At 37.2% G+C, this 12,576-nt stretch overlaps 1 protein-coding gene across 1 annotated transcript in view; it reads right to left on the bottom strand.

Moving 5' to 3' along the window:
* Nucleotides 1–12,576, bottom strand: part of RBM33 (RNA binding motif protein 33) — a 91,069-nt gene that overhangs the window by 43,781 nt on the left and 34,712 nt on the right. The gene's annotated exons all lie outside the window — the stretch shown is intronic.

Here is a 12,576-nt window from a genome sequence, read left to right as displayed (position 1 = left end):
AAGGACAATTTATGGCATCCAGAAAATTAAAGAAATCATCTTTCTAAAAGAATTAAGATGAGTGTCACATTTCTGTCTATTCACAGTTTAGCATCTGAAGCATTATAAGAAAGAGTACAAAATTTTCTTTCCTCCAGTAAGGCATTTTTTAAATGCCTTTGCATATTGCAGGAAGCAGTATGTTAATACAAAAGCAGAACTCTGCAGAAGACACATTTAATTGAGTAATTCACACCAGGTTTTTTTTTTCTTTTAAATCAAAAGTTGACAAAACACACTGGCAACCTCTAATACACAGAGTAAGCTTTGCTTCACATAAATTATATTCTCAACCATTTCCATATTATGTGAGTAAATCAATTAAGTAATGAAAATAATCTGTGAATATCCTTGCTTTCCTCTTTATAAAGATTCTGAAATCAGTGGTGGGATCTGTTCTGTCTACATGTGATACTCACCTTTAAGCTTAAAACTTGCATTGCTGAAGACAAGCTTTTTGAAACAGATTTCAGACCAAAAACTCCCTGCTAGACTGAAGTATTCTCAACAGGAAAGGGCCAAAGAACTATGCTGCAGTAGCTTATCTTTTATATCTTGAGCTGCCCTCACCAAGGGTATGCACAGTCTCACCCCATCATATTTGTACTGCACGAAGACTGGAATTTTAGGATAAGAATTTCTCACACAGCAACAATGGCCCTGGAGCACGCTCACTATCAAAGCAGCACAAGACAGAACTGCTTTACAGCCTTCTACCAGCACAATACAACTGGGATTGGCAAGGCTTAAACAAGTAGACGAGAGGCACCAAGGATCAGATACATTATTAAATCTGTGGCCTTCCTGAAACACCTGAATGGGGATATGTGAGATACTAAGACCTCTTATTTGGGACCAAGACTGTGACTACTTATTTTATGTCATTATACAGCCATCAACTGTAAATATATTATTATTCCTAGAGATTAAAGAGTCTATATCCCCTTCCAGTGCTTCCAGTTCAGTCTCCTGTGGGTATTTCATTTAGTGAAAAGACATTATATTACACTCAAGCATGACAGTCCTCATAACATACACACTGTTAGTAGGAGGAGCTATAGGCTTCTGCAGGTGAACAGTTACAACACACAATGTTCCTGCCACCTTGGAACTGACTACTGCCTTTGAATTTCACAGTCTATCTGCAAACAACGGCAGCCGGAGCAAGAGGGAGCTGTTTGGGATGCAAAAAGTGACACTTATTTGTTCCATAAAAACCTTTTCAGGTTTAGCTGAACAAGGATGTTCAACTGCATTGCCCTTCCCTTGTGTTGAGCAGGACAGCACTGGCTGTCTGCCAAAAGATGCCAAAACTGAAGACAAACCTTGAGGATCCTGACCCTTCTCTCCCAAAATGTACCTCCAGCATCGCTGCACATACGGGCTGCCAGAGCTACTTCCAAACTAAGGTCAGATGAATTCCCTCCTCTTGGAAGACTTGGTGATAAAAGCCTATTTCTCAAAGTATTGGTCTTACAGCAATCCCAGGGAATACACAGCCCTTCCACATCCTTGAGGAAGGCACCCAGCAAACCAACTCATTTTCAGCTATTTAGTTATTAGTTTACCAGTGGATAATGCATAAGGTCATTGCAACAGGAGCATGGGAGAATCCAGTTCAACAGGGCAGTTGCACACAAGATGGTTTTAATCTCGTATCTGATTTACAGCACATAGTCATCTTGCATCTTGGGACAGGACATGGTCTTGACACCCTTTTCAGGAGCTCTCAAATTTCTCATTCTATTCCTTCGACATACGCCTACACTTATTTTAGTCATTTGTAAAATAGCCAGCGAAAAACAAATTACGTGGAAACTTACTGAAACCTGGGCTAATAAATCTTAAGTGTCACATATCTGCCACCCGAGCTGAAGAACTGGCAGCAGCAATGATCTGTCTGGGCTTGGTTCCAAGCACCAAATGGCAGCGCCGTGATCACAATCTCCTCTACCTGTTTCTTCCAAACTCCACTATTCTGCCCTGGACGAGGTAACACATCCTGATCAGTCTCTCCCCTCACTCCCAAACTTCAGTTTTAGTGCAAGGCTGAAAGGCAACAGGCTTAGGCTACAAAATAAGGAAGCAGCCATCTCAGGTTCTCAACTATATATGTAACCTGGTCTCAAGCATCTTCTTCAATATTACTTCCTTGCCCAATTTGCCTTTTTGCTCTCCTGGTTCTGCTCACTCCTTCAGATACATTTTCTCATCCCCATCATGTCTTTCCCTCTGCCCACTGGTTCCTAATCCCAGCATGGATCCAGCTTCCTGACTCTAAACTAGTGGTCTTGTGGCAGCTGGTCAAGAGCTCCTACATTCCCCACTCAGCCCCTGATTTCCTTAAACCAGGCCATCTCCCCTCTTTTTCCTGCCAGGGAAGCAGCAGACACAGGTTGAAAAAAATCCAGTACGTTCATTTTAAATAAACAATTTTTTGTACCAGCCTTCCCTCTCCTGCCAACCTGTACTCTCATTATTATGCCCAGATTTATCTCCTCCTAAGGCAGCCCTGAATTGCAAATGCATGGAAAGTCCTGTTGAATTTCACACAGCCCTTATGTACTGAAACATCCTCAGTGCAGCCAAACTCAATTTTCTTCCTTGGAAACTGAGCAATAATAAAACATTTCTAAATAACTCAGTTGGGCACAAGAGTATTTTTCTACTGTTTCAGTCTTGGAATTAAAGTATTTGGAAAATTTCAACCAAAAGGATTCAAAATAAGGCCAGCAACCAGCACAACATCTTTAGGCCACACACTCAGAGCAGCTTTACATTTCCCACCATAAAGAAACAAACCTTTATGAAATAAGCTTTAGTAAGGTTTAGAACTGAGTAATACAAGGTCATCCTAGATCTAAGAAAGCTCATACTTTAAAAAAAAAATAATTATAGTTTATTTACAAAAAAAAACCACCAAAAAAACATGAACCAATAACCAGCAAGACATTTTAATGTTAAAAATAGTAGGAATGCTAATTTCAGCTCAGTGCAAACTTCTGTACCAAAAGTGTTCATCCATCTTAAGAATCAAAACATCTAGTGTCCTCTAAATATCAGCATTGATTTAATACAAAGTAACAGGTATCTGACTGTTACACAAAAGCTGGTGTCAAAAAATCCCAATGAATGCCAACTAAGATACATTAAAATTCTTTTTTCTCTGCTTAGTAGTATGTGTCATGAAAGTACATGCTGTGACAAGTTTGGGTCAGAACTCTTAGAACAGTCAAAAAAAGATCAAGAGGGGAATATCTGAAGTCTGGAACTTTTCCTACAGGCCTCTCTTTCTTCCATCCCTAGTAGTTAAGAACTCTGGGGTTTTTTCCATTTTTTAAGATTCCAGATTCACTAACAAATACCTACCTATTTGATTGCTGAGCAGATTTTAACTTTATGCATATGACATTTTGAAAAACTACTAAATTATGACTGATCACATTTCTTGGCTGATAACCAAAGGCCAATCATGCAAAATTAATTGCAAAGACATTTGTTATTTGCTGAAAAATGAATTACCAATGTTTGCATCTAAAAAAAAAAAAAAAATTAACTTCTTTTCCTTCTTACAGTCATGAGAGACTGACCTCCATTTCTTTCCTAAACCAGCTTTGCTTCTATATCCCTAAAGATAAAACTTCTGTCCTAAATAACAGTAAAGCAGGGAGAAGGAAGCATTTATTTTCATATTTTACATTGCTGAGATGATTCTTCTGAAAAAACTTCCAGAATAATTCCAATTGTGTAACTGATTCATATCACACACTACATTGTGAAACTAAAACTCTAACATTCAACTACTTCCAGACACACATGAACTTTTCTAAAGAAAGAAAATATGTAAACTATGATGGTTATTTTCTTAAATTATGAGGTCTTTTTCTATTATTCTCTAATGACATTACTTTTTTTTCAATACAAATACAACTGTATTACCACTTTAACTTTTATTTACTCCAAATTCTAATTGTCCTAAAACCAGCAGAAAGTAATATAACAGTTTTCCATTGCTTAAAGGTTTTGAGAGTGGGCTTGTTTTTTTAGTGTGGGGTTTTTGTTTTTTTTTTGGGTTTTTTTTTGTGCTTAACAGTAGTTAAACTACAATTTTAGTAGTGGATTATTTTACCATTAATGTTAAACTCTACATTCTGCAAGTATTTGTTGCTAATAACCCCCAAGTGCCCTCTGGTATTTGGTAGAAAAGACCACTCAGAGCTATTTAACTTCAAAAATTAATGAAGAGCAGGTGCAAAAGCCAGGTTTCATAATGGTCTATTTTTGATAAAATAAGCATACTGTAACATAGATGCATAATAAATCTTTATATGCACAGTAGTTACTCCCATTTTTCATGGTTTTGCTATCCGGACAGTTTCAAATTACACCCAACTATTCAGTACACACATAAGCTAAGAGTGACTGCAAAAACATTTTAACTATTACTTCACCATTATTAAATCTTTCAGGAAACCTCTTTATTCAGTGTTCAGAACACCTATATTCAAGCTAACAGGCTCCAACCTAACAAAATAACATTGTAAAGTCATACAATCAGCCATGGCTCCAAGGTTCTACATCTCAGTCCAACACGGGAGCCAACTCTAACACTGAGGGAAAGGACAAAAAATGTAAAGTGCCTTCCCAGTGAGATGCCACAAGGTTGGTTCACATTCATACAGAAACAGGTACCATGACAGCTACCAGAATTCCCATAAGAATGACCCAGCACACATCTGTATCTTTTCCCATCTTTAAGGAAAGCTCTGAACTCCATAATTAAATTTATCCTTGTAAAATTTTATTTTGAAAATTTAATAAGGAAAAAAGGTGGTGCATAAGAATACAAGATTTGAGGTCTAGAAGGAAATGATACTGGAAATAGGATTCTGTGTGGATTTCTTAGGAGAACACAATCACAGACTTTTCAGAAATACTTCAAAGGAGAAGATAAAACCACAATGAACTGCTACTGACAGGTATTTTGTCTTAAATCTTTGATTTTGTGATCTTTACTGTTACCAAAAACGTAACAGTAACTCTTCCTCCCACACACAGTAATTTACTGCACTTCAGACTGACATTTTCATACAATTCTGAATAACTGCAGGTTATACAATTTCCCATTTTACTAACTTCAATTACTCAGTAGAGCTAAGGCCTAACCTACACCTTATCAATCACTTTGGAAAAAAAAAGGCAATGCAAACTTGTGTCTACAATTCATTAGAGTTGTGAATAGCTCATTGAACATGACTTTCACACACTCATGCAATCCCACCTCCTGAAAGAACACGAGATAAGGTTACTTTAATCCTTTCAAAGAACTGCACTATTTTGCCCTCCTTTTATCCCTTTAAATATCCTTCCTAGTTAAGAAATTAACATTTTCTCTCATACAATTCTTACACAAATTGTACTTTTACTTTTCTGCATCTCTTGTTAATTACATGATGTTATCTCCAGTAATCTATTCATGAAGCACAGATAACTTTGGTTACCAATAAAAGGGAAAACTTAGCATAAATTGCTTAGCACAAAGTTAATCTTATAAAGCAAGGAATAAAGAGGATCTAACAGCTATTATATGATTTATCAGCTTCTCTAAAAGGGTCACTCCACTTTTTTCATGAGACTAATTAAATACCTTAACAATGTCATTGAAACTTCATGAATCTTTCAATAAAACACACCCTGCCTGTACAACATGTTTTCATTTATTAATCTCACTTAAAATGCAAAGAGCTAGGAAAACCCCATTGACAGTTAAGCAGGGCCACTCAGTTAATTCTTCTTATATGGTTTAAATGCAAAGAATAATGACCACTATAACCTATGACAATTAAAACTATAGCCATCTGTCACAAGATGTTAATCCTCTTATTTCAGCAGCCCCCAGATTTTTTGAAAAGCTCTCCTAAACTGCCTACCTTCTGTGCAAAGAAGTGACTTTTCATCTTCCTGTGTAGGAAACCCTGCTCATGTATCTTGGACATGGTTCAAAAATTTACAAGTAGGAATATGTATCCATATCTTCCACAAAATATGGGTCCTCAAGTTTAACAGTCCTTTCTTTTAGTTTGCACAGCATACAGAAAGGAATGACTCATGGAAATTTTTTACTATAAAATTAATTTTGATACTTTTAAAATACAGTTTCAATGACTCAGTATTGTTTCTCTGATGTCTATGACAATCACATAAGTCCATTAAGGCAAACTAAAACTTAGCAAGCACCATGGTTTTCTCAAAAGATTTAGGATAAGATCACCTAATATAAAAGACACCTTGAATTCGTGGACAATCACGGACAAAAAAGTTCAGTGCCCATAAAAGTCCAGACAAGAGTTTTATGTTACCCATATTTGAGTCTTTCCAAAGTTTCTGGAATGTATTTTCTGGGGGTAAATGTAGAAATAGCCAATCACTGGTTAAGGTCCGTGGACTGCTCAGATCCTGGCACTATAGGCTGAGTCAAAGAGAACAGGTTAGTATTTTCAACTGAGCTGAAAGTAATTTTTAGTATTAAAATGTACCACACAACTTGGACAAGATCCTCTTTGATACTACATAACTCCAAGAGATAAGAAAGTGTGTTGGGAGGCTTAGTACAGGTCATCTGTAAGAGAAATCACCAATACCCTACTTCACTGTTTAGGGCCTCAAAATCAGAATTCAGCCAACATGGTAAACCAGTACAAGCAAGGAAAGAAAGGCCCTTGTTATCCTCTGTTATTTAAACCACCTAATGATCAAATAGCTAAAATAAGTAACACAGGCAATACAGAAAGAGATGGGTATTCCCAGCAGGCTGACAATCTCAAACAGTTCAGGAGACTAAAGCTAGAAATTAGAAATACTGTATACTACAAGTGTCCCTTTTCAGCAAGTTTCAGGGCATCCCCACAATACATTCAGCAGTACCAGATTCATATTGCAAATGGGGACAAAAACACTTCCAACTTCAGTGTGTTTCTAAGAGAAGCAGCAAAGCAGACAGACTGAAGCACTTCTCCACAGGACAAGTGCTTCAGTCTCATTAATGAAATACAGACATAGAAAATGTACTGGTAACTAGATCCCAACTCCAGACTTAAATTCCTAATTTAAAATGCTGAATCTGTGAAAATACTACACACTCCTATCCATCTATTTTGTATGGATGAAGGAAAAGTGCCTCCAGCAGAGACAGGCCATAATGAAAACAGTGTGACAAGACAAGCTGTTGCCACTTGCAAAAACTGGAGGAAGAATAAACCCAAACTTCTCAAACCACAAACCTAAGGAATTTCTTTAACACTAAATTCTAGAACTGGAGATTCAGTTTCACTTCCAAGCTTAAAGTTGCAATTACAATTTATTTACAATCTGAGAACCTCAATGTGACCTGGGGATGATGCTTCTCCCTTTAACAAAAAGTGATCAGATTGTTACAAAAAAAAAGTCAAGAAGCAGCCAGCTTTAATAGAAAACAAACATGAGAATTGCTGCTAACCTGGACTTGGAAAGGGACCTGATTATTTATAAAATAAATCAAATTACTGAATTGATATTTTTAGTTCTGTTAGGAAATCTCATTTTTGAGGTGTTCTGCATGTTTCTGACCTTACAAACACACTGATGTGAGAACTGTATATGCTCAGAGTTCCCAATATGCGTGCAGATACTATTCATGCATTGGGTAAGAAAACCTGAATATTTTAATCATTTTTCAGTATCTCACAGTCAACCCAAAATTTTGAATTGCCTTGAATTCTGAATTGCCTTATTTTAGTGTAACAGTAGTGACTTACTGCTTTATAATAAAATTAAGCATTTTCACTTTCACATTCCAAAGAATTAGCAAAAACTGAAGACACAGAAGGTGAACAAATACCAGTTAATAGATTTACTCTTTTTCATATTGTGATGACACAAATGTTCCGAGTTATCTTTTAAAAGGACATTTTCCCATCTCAGTGAAATAGCTTAAGATAACCCTACTATCATCTAATACTCTCTAGTATTATAATAGATAATGTTAGTTCTCTATTCAGTGTTTAAGCTCTAGATTACTCTTACTGTATTGTACTCAGCAGACTGTATATTTTAATTGGATTTCTTTACAAGTCTTGATTTCTGCAAAGTACCTCTTAAACAGTGCTTAAATAATGGCAAAAACAGCATATGCATAATAATCTGCCCCTCTTTGCATTGATAAAAATAAGTGTTTTGCTTACAATGGCTTTTTAAAAGCTTCACATTTCATTCATAGAAAACCCGAAGTACAACCTACATATCTAGAGAAACCAAAACTTTTTTCCTGTGAGGGTGCTCTAGCACTTGCATCATCCTTGGAGATATTCAAAAGCCATCCACACGTGGTCCTGGGCAACTGGCTTCAGGTGGCCCTGCTGGAGCAGAGGGATGGACCAGGTGATCTCCAGAGCCATTCTGTGATTCTGTGTTTAGCAGGTACTGAAGCTGAGCTTGGAAAAAACCTACCATCATTTTCACAAGACAAAAAAAAATCTACAATACTGGTTTTTCTTGGCTGTGCTAAACAGCAATCACCTAACAGAAAGATAAATGACAGTAACTATAAAATATAAATGCACAAGTTTTTCTGCTCCATTTTACTGTCTGCAAAGCACGTGCACACTGGAGCCAACATGACAAGTTAAAGGGTTACTGCATTTAGAAACCAGCTATTTCTCTCTTATTTAATAGCTGTTACCATCATGTTTAGCTGCTGCTGCTCCTCCTGCAGATGGGAATTCATTGATATGATTAAATTTGATGGTATGATAATGTATGGTAATCGTGATTAATCAGAAGCCCACTAGCAAATGGAGGATGTTGGGTATTATGTCACCTGCATTTTAAACTGCATTCCCTCTATGGCAGCCTGACAATATTTGACAGCTGGAGCGATCTCATGCTGCATTTGCTTGCTACTACTTATAGATCTGATAAGAGAAAGTGCCCATCATTCCTTCACTATCTTAAGTGTTGTAATTACAGAGCTTTGCAGTCAAGTTGTGAAAACGGTACCTGTTAAAAACCAAAGCCTTTTGCTAGCTGCTGAACAAGCTCTGTCTCACATCTGCAAGGGCTATAATCTGAAAGAAATGTAATTTGATGCAGCAGCCTCATTCAAACATGATTTGCATGAAATGCTGTGTAAAGCAGTATCCAAGAAATGTCAATCAGCACCACCTGATACCATCCATGTATTCTGTTAAATGAAAACAAAATGCTTTCTACACTACCTGTGATCTGCCACTACTACACAGTGATAGAGGGAAAATTTCATTTACTGTTTAACTCATGATAGTGAAGCCATAGCTAAAGCAAAATAATTGTGAGGAAGTAAGAGAATCATTTTCCCAAGTGGCTTTTTATTTCCATTAACCGTTTGTCTCCTACATGCCTGCCACTGCAAACATGTACAGGTTACTATGTATCAGTTTAAAATGACTGCCTGTGGTCAGATGCAGGACTATTTATAATTTGTCCTTACTATGAGTACTACAGAATATGAGCCCACATTAATAACAATTGCTAAAAAACTCTTACATGTAGCAATTTATGATTGAATTTGAAACAATGGGGGGGAAAAAATCCTCCCTATTTGCATTTCCCACAAAACAGAGCAAACACTTTTACAAGGAATTTTGTTTTCAAAAGCACTGCAAATTTCTGCCTCTACATCCTGTAAAAACTGGTGCAGCCACAGACCCAGGCCCACTGTAATACCATTAAGCCAACCCATGACGATAAAATAATTGTGGGGTGATCCATGTCAGTCCAGAGATCACCCAGGAAAAAAAAAGTAAGCTGTATTCTAATGTGTCTTTTATAATAAGTTTGTATAGCACTAATACATTGCTTTTTTAAAAGAAATCTTTCAAGCAATTGACCATGAAGGACAGCAACTTCTGTTCTGAGCAATGACTGGTCACTTGTTTAAAAACCTCTCACAGGTTAAATAATAAAGAAGTATTTAAAACCAGTGTCTGGAACACAACACTCAATAGATCAGAAATCAAACTACTGTTTCCAGAAATGGTGGGAAAACGAATCAAAATCGATCAACTGCCTTTCACAGCATCCATTTGAGACACCACCTGATGTGCTGGAGATCAAGTGGAAGAATGCTGAATGAGAACACAAAGTTGACTGAGGTTTTTGCTGTTTAAGGAAAAAAATATGTATTCTTTGAAATAAAGATTATTTTAAAATTAAGTTCTAAGTTCCAAAAACAAATAATGCCACAATCCCCTGGGAATAAAAAAGACATACAACATAGACTATTCACAAGGGCCTGAGGATAAGTCACCCTAATCAGGTCCTACAAATACTAAATAAAACAAAATTTATGTCTTACAATTCATCTTCTTCAGACATGAATCCAACAGTTGTCTGAAAGACATCCACCTAGTGCACTAGTGTCATATCAAAAGAGAAAAGCTTTGTGCATTAAAAAATAGCAAAGCCCTCCTGGCACAAATTACTCAGGTAGACACCAGTGCCACTTCATCTTGAGGTCAATGCCACTCCAGACTGATCCCAACTTCAGCTCTCAAACTCAAGTTGACCAAAGCTGGCTGTGGGCTGGGCACCTGCCTGGCTCACACCAAGGTGACATCAGCTAAATGAGAATTTATGCCAAGTCCCTGAAATTTTTCCTGGCTAAAGGCACACATCTCCATTAATAGGTTCTGCTCTCTCTGCAGCAGCTTCAGAGGAGGATCCAGGTCACAGACAGAGGGGGAATGGTCTCAGACCTGAGGAATCCTTTTCTTCTGCCTTTAGCAGTGGGAGGCAGGTTCTCCCCAGCATCCTCTTCTCGTCAAATGCCCCACACTCCAGCCACAAATCTGGATGCAAGGGATACCTCACAATTTCTGGCTGAAGAACACTGACACCTTCCATCCCAAAGTGGGCATGGCAAGACTTCTTTCACTTCTGTATGTCCATAAAATACTGCACATGTGTTTCATGTAGTAGTATTATTACTTCACTGTTCATTAAATTAAGTGATGTTTGAAACCAAAAGCTTCTATAAATTTTTCTTCAGGAAACACTGAAATATTTCAGACATAAAATGTGCTGGTGGACTCAGATAAGCTGTTGGTCCAGATTTTTTCATCCCTTCACTTCCAGCTTCACACTCACTAATGCTCTGACCTTTGTAATAGTCAGCTAGCAGCAGCCTTTATATAATATAAATGTTTAGAAATACCTCTTCCATTTTCTATTTAATCTCTTCCCTTGTTTTACCCCATCTTTCTTCACAGAACACAGGAACTGAAAGAAAAACTACCCCAAATAACAAACACTGGATGAAGGACAGGAATCACAGTGGTCCCTCTTGTGTAATATAAGACCGCCGTTCCCCAAATATAAAAATATAAAATATTTTATAATATTTATAATTTTATATATAAAACATAAAATAAAATAAAATATAAAAAAGCTCCTTCCCTAAACTGGGGCATCCGCAAGAATTAGTAAATTGGTCAGAAAATACATGAATAGTTCAGAAGACCCATATGAGCAGTCTGTGAATAAAGTCTTTTGTGTCCATCCTTTAAATGGACAAGTCCCCAGAGTAAACTGTTGTTTGTGAAATACCAACTGTGACACTGGGACAGGAACTCGAGAAAAGGCCTCTTAACCACTTTAAAGCAAATGCAGATGATAAAGCCAGACCTTCAGAAGGACCCTGCCAAAGAGGTTATTTAATCTATTATTTAAACTGTTCAAAGAAAACATGCACTTGGCACTTGCACAGGTCCAGGTTAATTCAAACCATGCTTGAAGACTGGATTACTATGAACTACAGCCACGAGCGCTGTGCAACTCAGACTAACAGAATTCACATCCTTAACTCCCAAATCCCACAAGCTCACCATGTTTCTCAGCTGTGACACACTTCAGATCCACCATTTATTCAGTCCTTATCAGTTGCATATAGCTCTCAAACACCATTCACACCAAATCACCTCAAATGCTTGAAGAGTAACAGATAAGCCAACTTGATTACTTGAAGATTACTGTAAGTATTAAAATAACTCTGTGTAGGCAACACAGATTAACTCCCTTGCATCTTTTCCAGTACTCCCTCTCTAAACGTTCCAGGAGTTAAGTTTTAAGAAAGAAATAAGTGAACAATGAGCTCTACCCTGAAATACTAAAATTGAGATTCAAGGTTAAGGGAATTTAATCAGCCCCCACTCTAAGCAGGTTCAGTCCTGATCAACACCAGCCTGACATAGCACTACATTATTTCCTATAATTTAGGTCTCACACCATATGTTAACATGCTCATTACAACTTTGTTCAACCCTTCAATTACATCCTTCTGCAGAAGGTTGTAAGAATTAACCATTACATAGTTACAAGTCATTTCATCAGCCCTAAATTAACAACACCTGGTTTCCAATAGATTATGACTGGCAATTGATTAGCTCTGATTGAAGTTCTTCCCATATTTGGAGCACACAGGCTCTCTGCATTGAGAGGTTTCTCTACTCCATAAAATAAAAACTC

Source organism: Parus major, chromosome 2 (genome assembly GCF_001522545.3).
Source record: "Parus major isolate Abel chromosome 2, Parus_major1.1, whole genome shotgun sequence".
Lineage (NCBI taxonomy): Eukaryota > Metazoa > Chordata > Aves > Passeriformes > Paridae > Parus > Parus major.
Note: the sequence above shows the minus strand (reverse complement) of the source record. Positions and strands in the feature narration are given on the sequence as shown.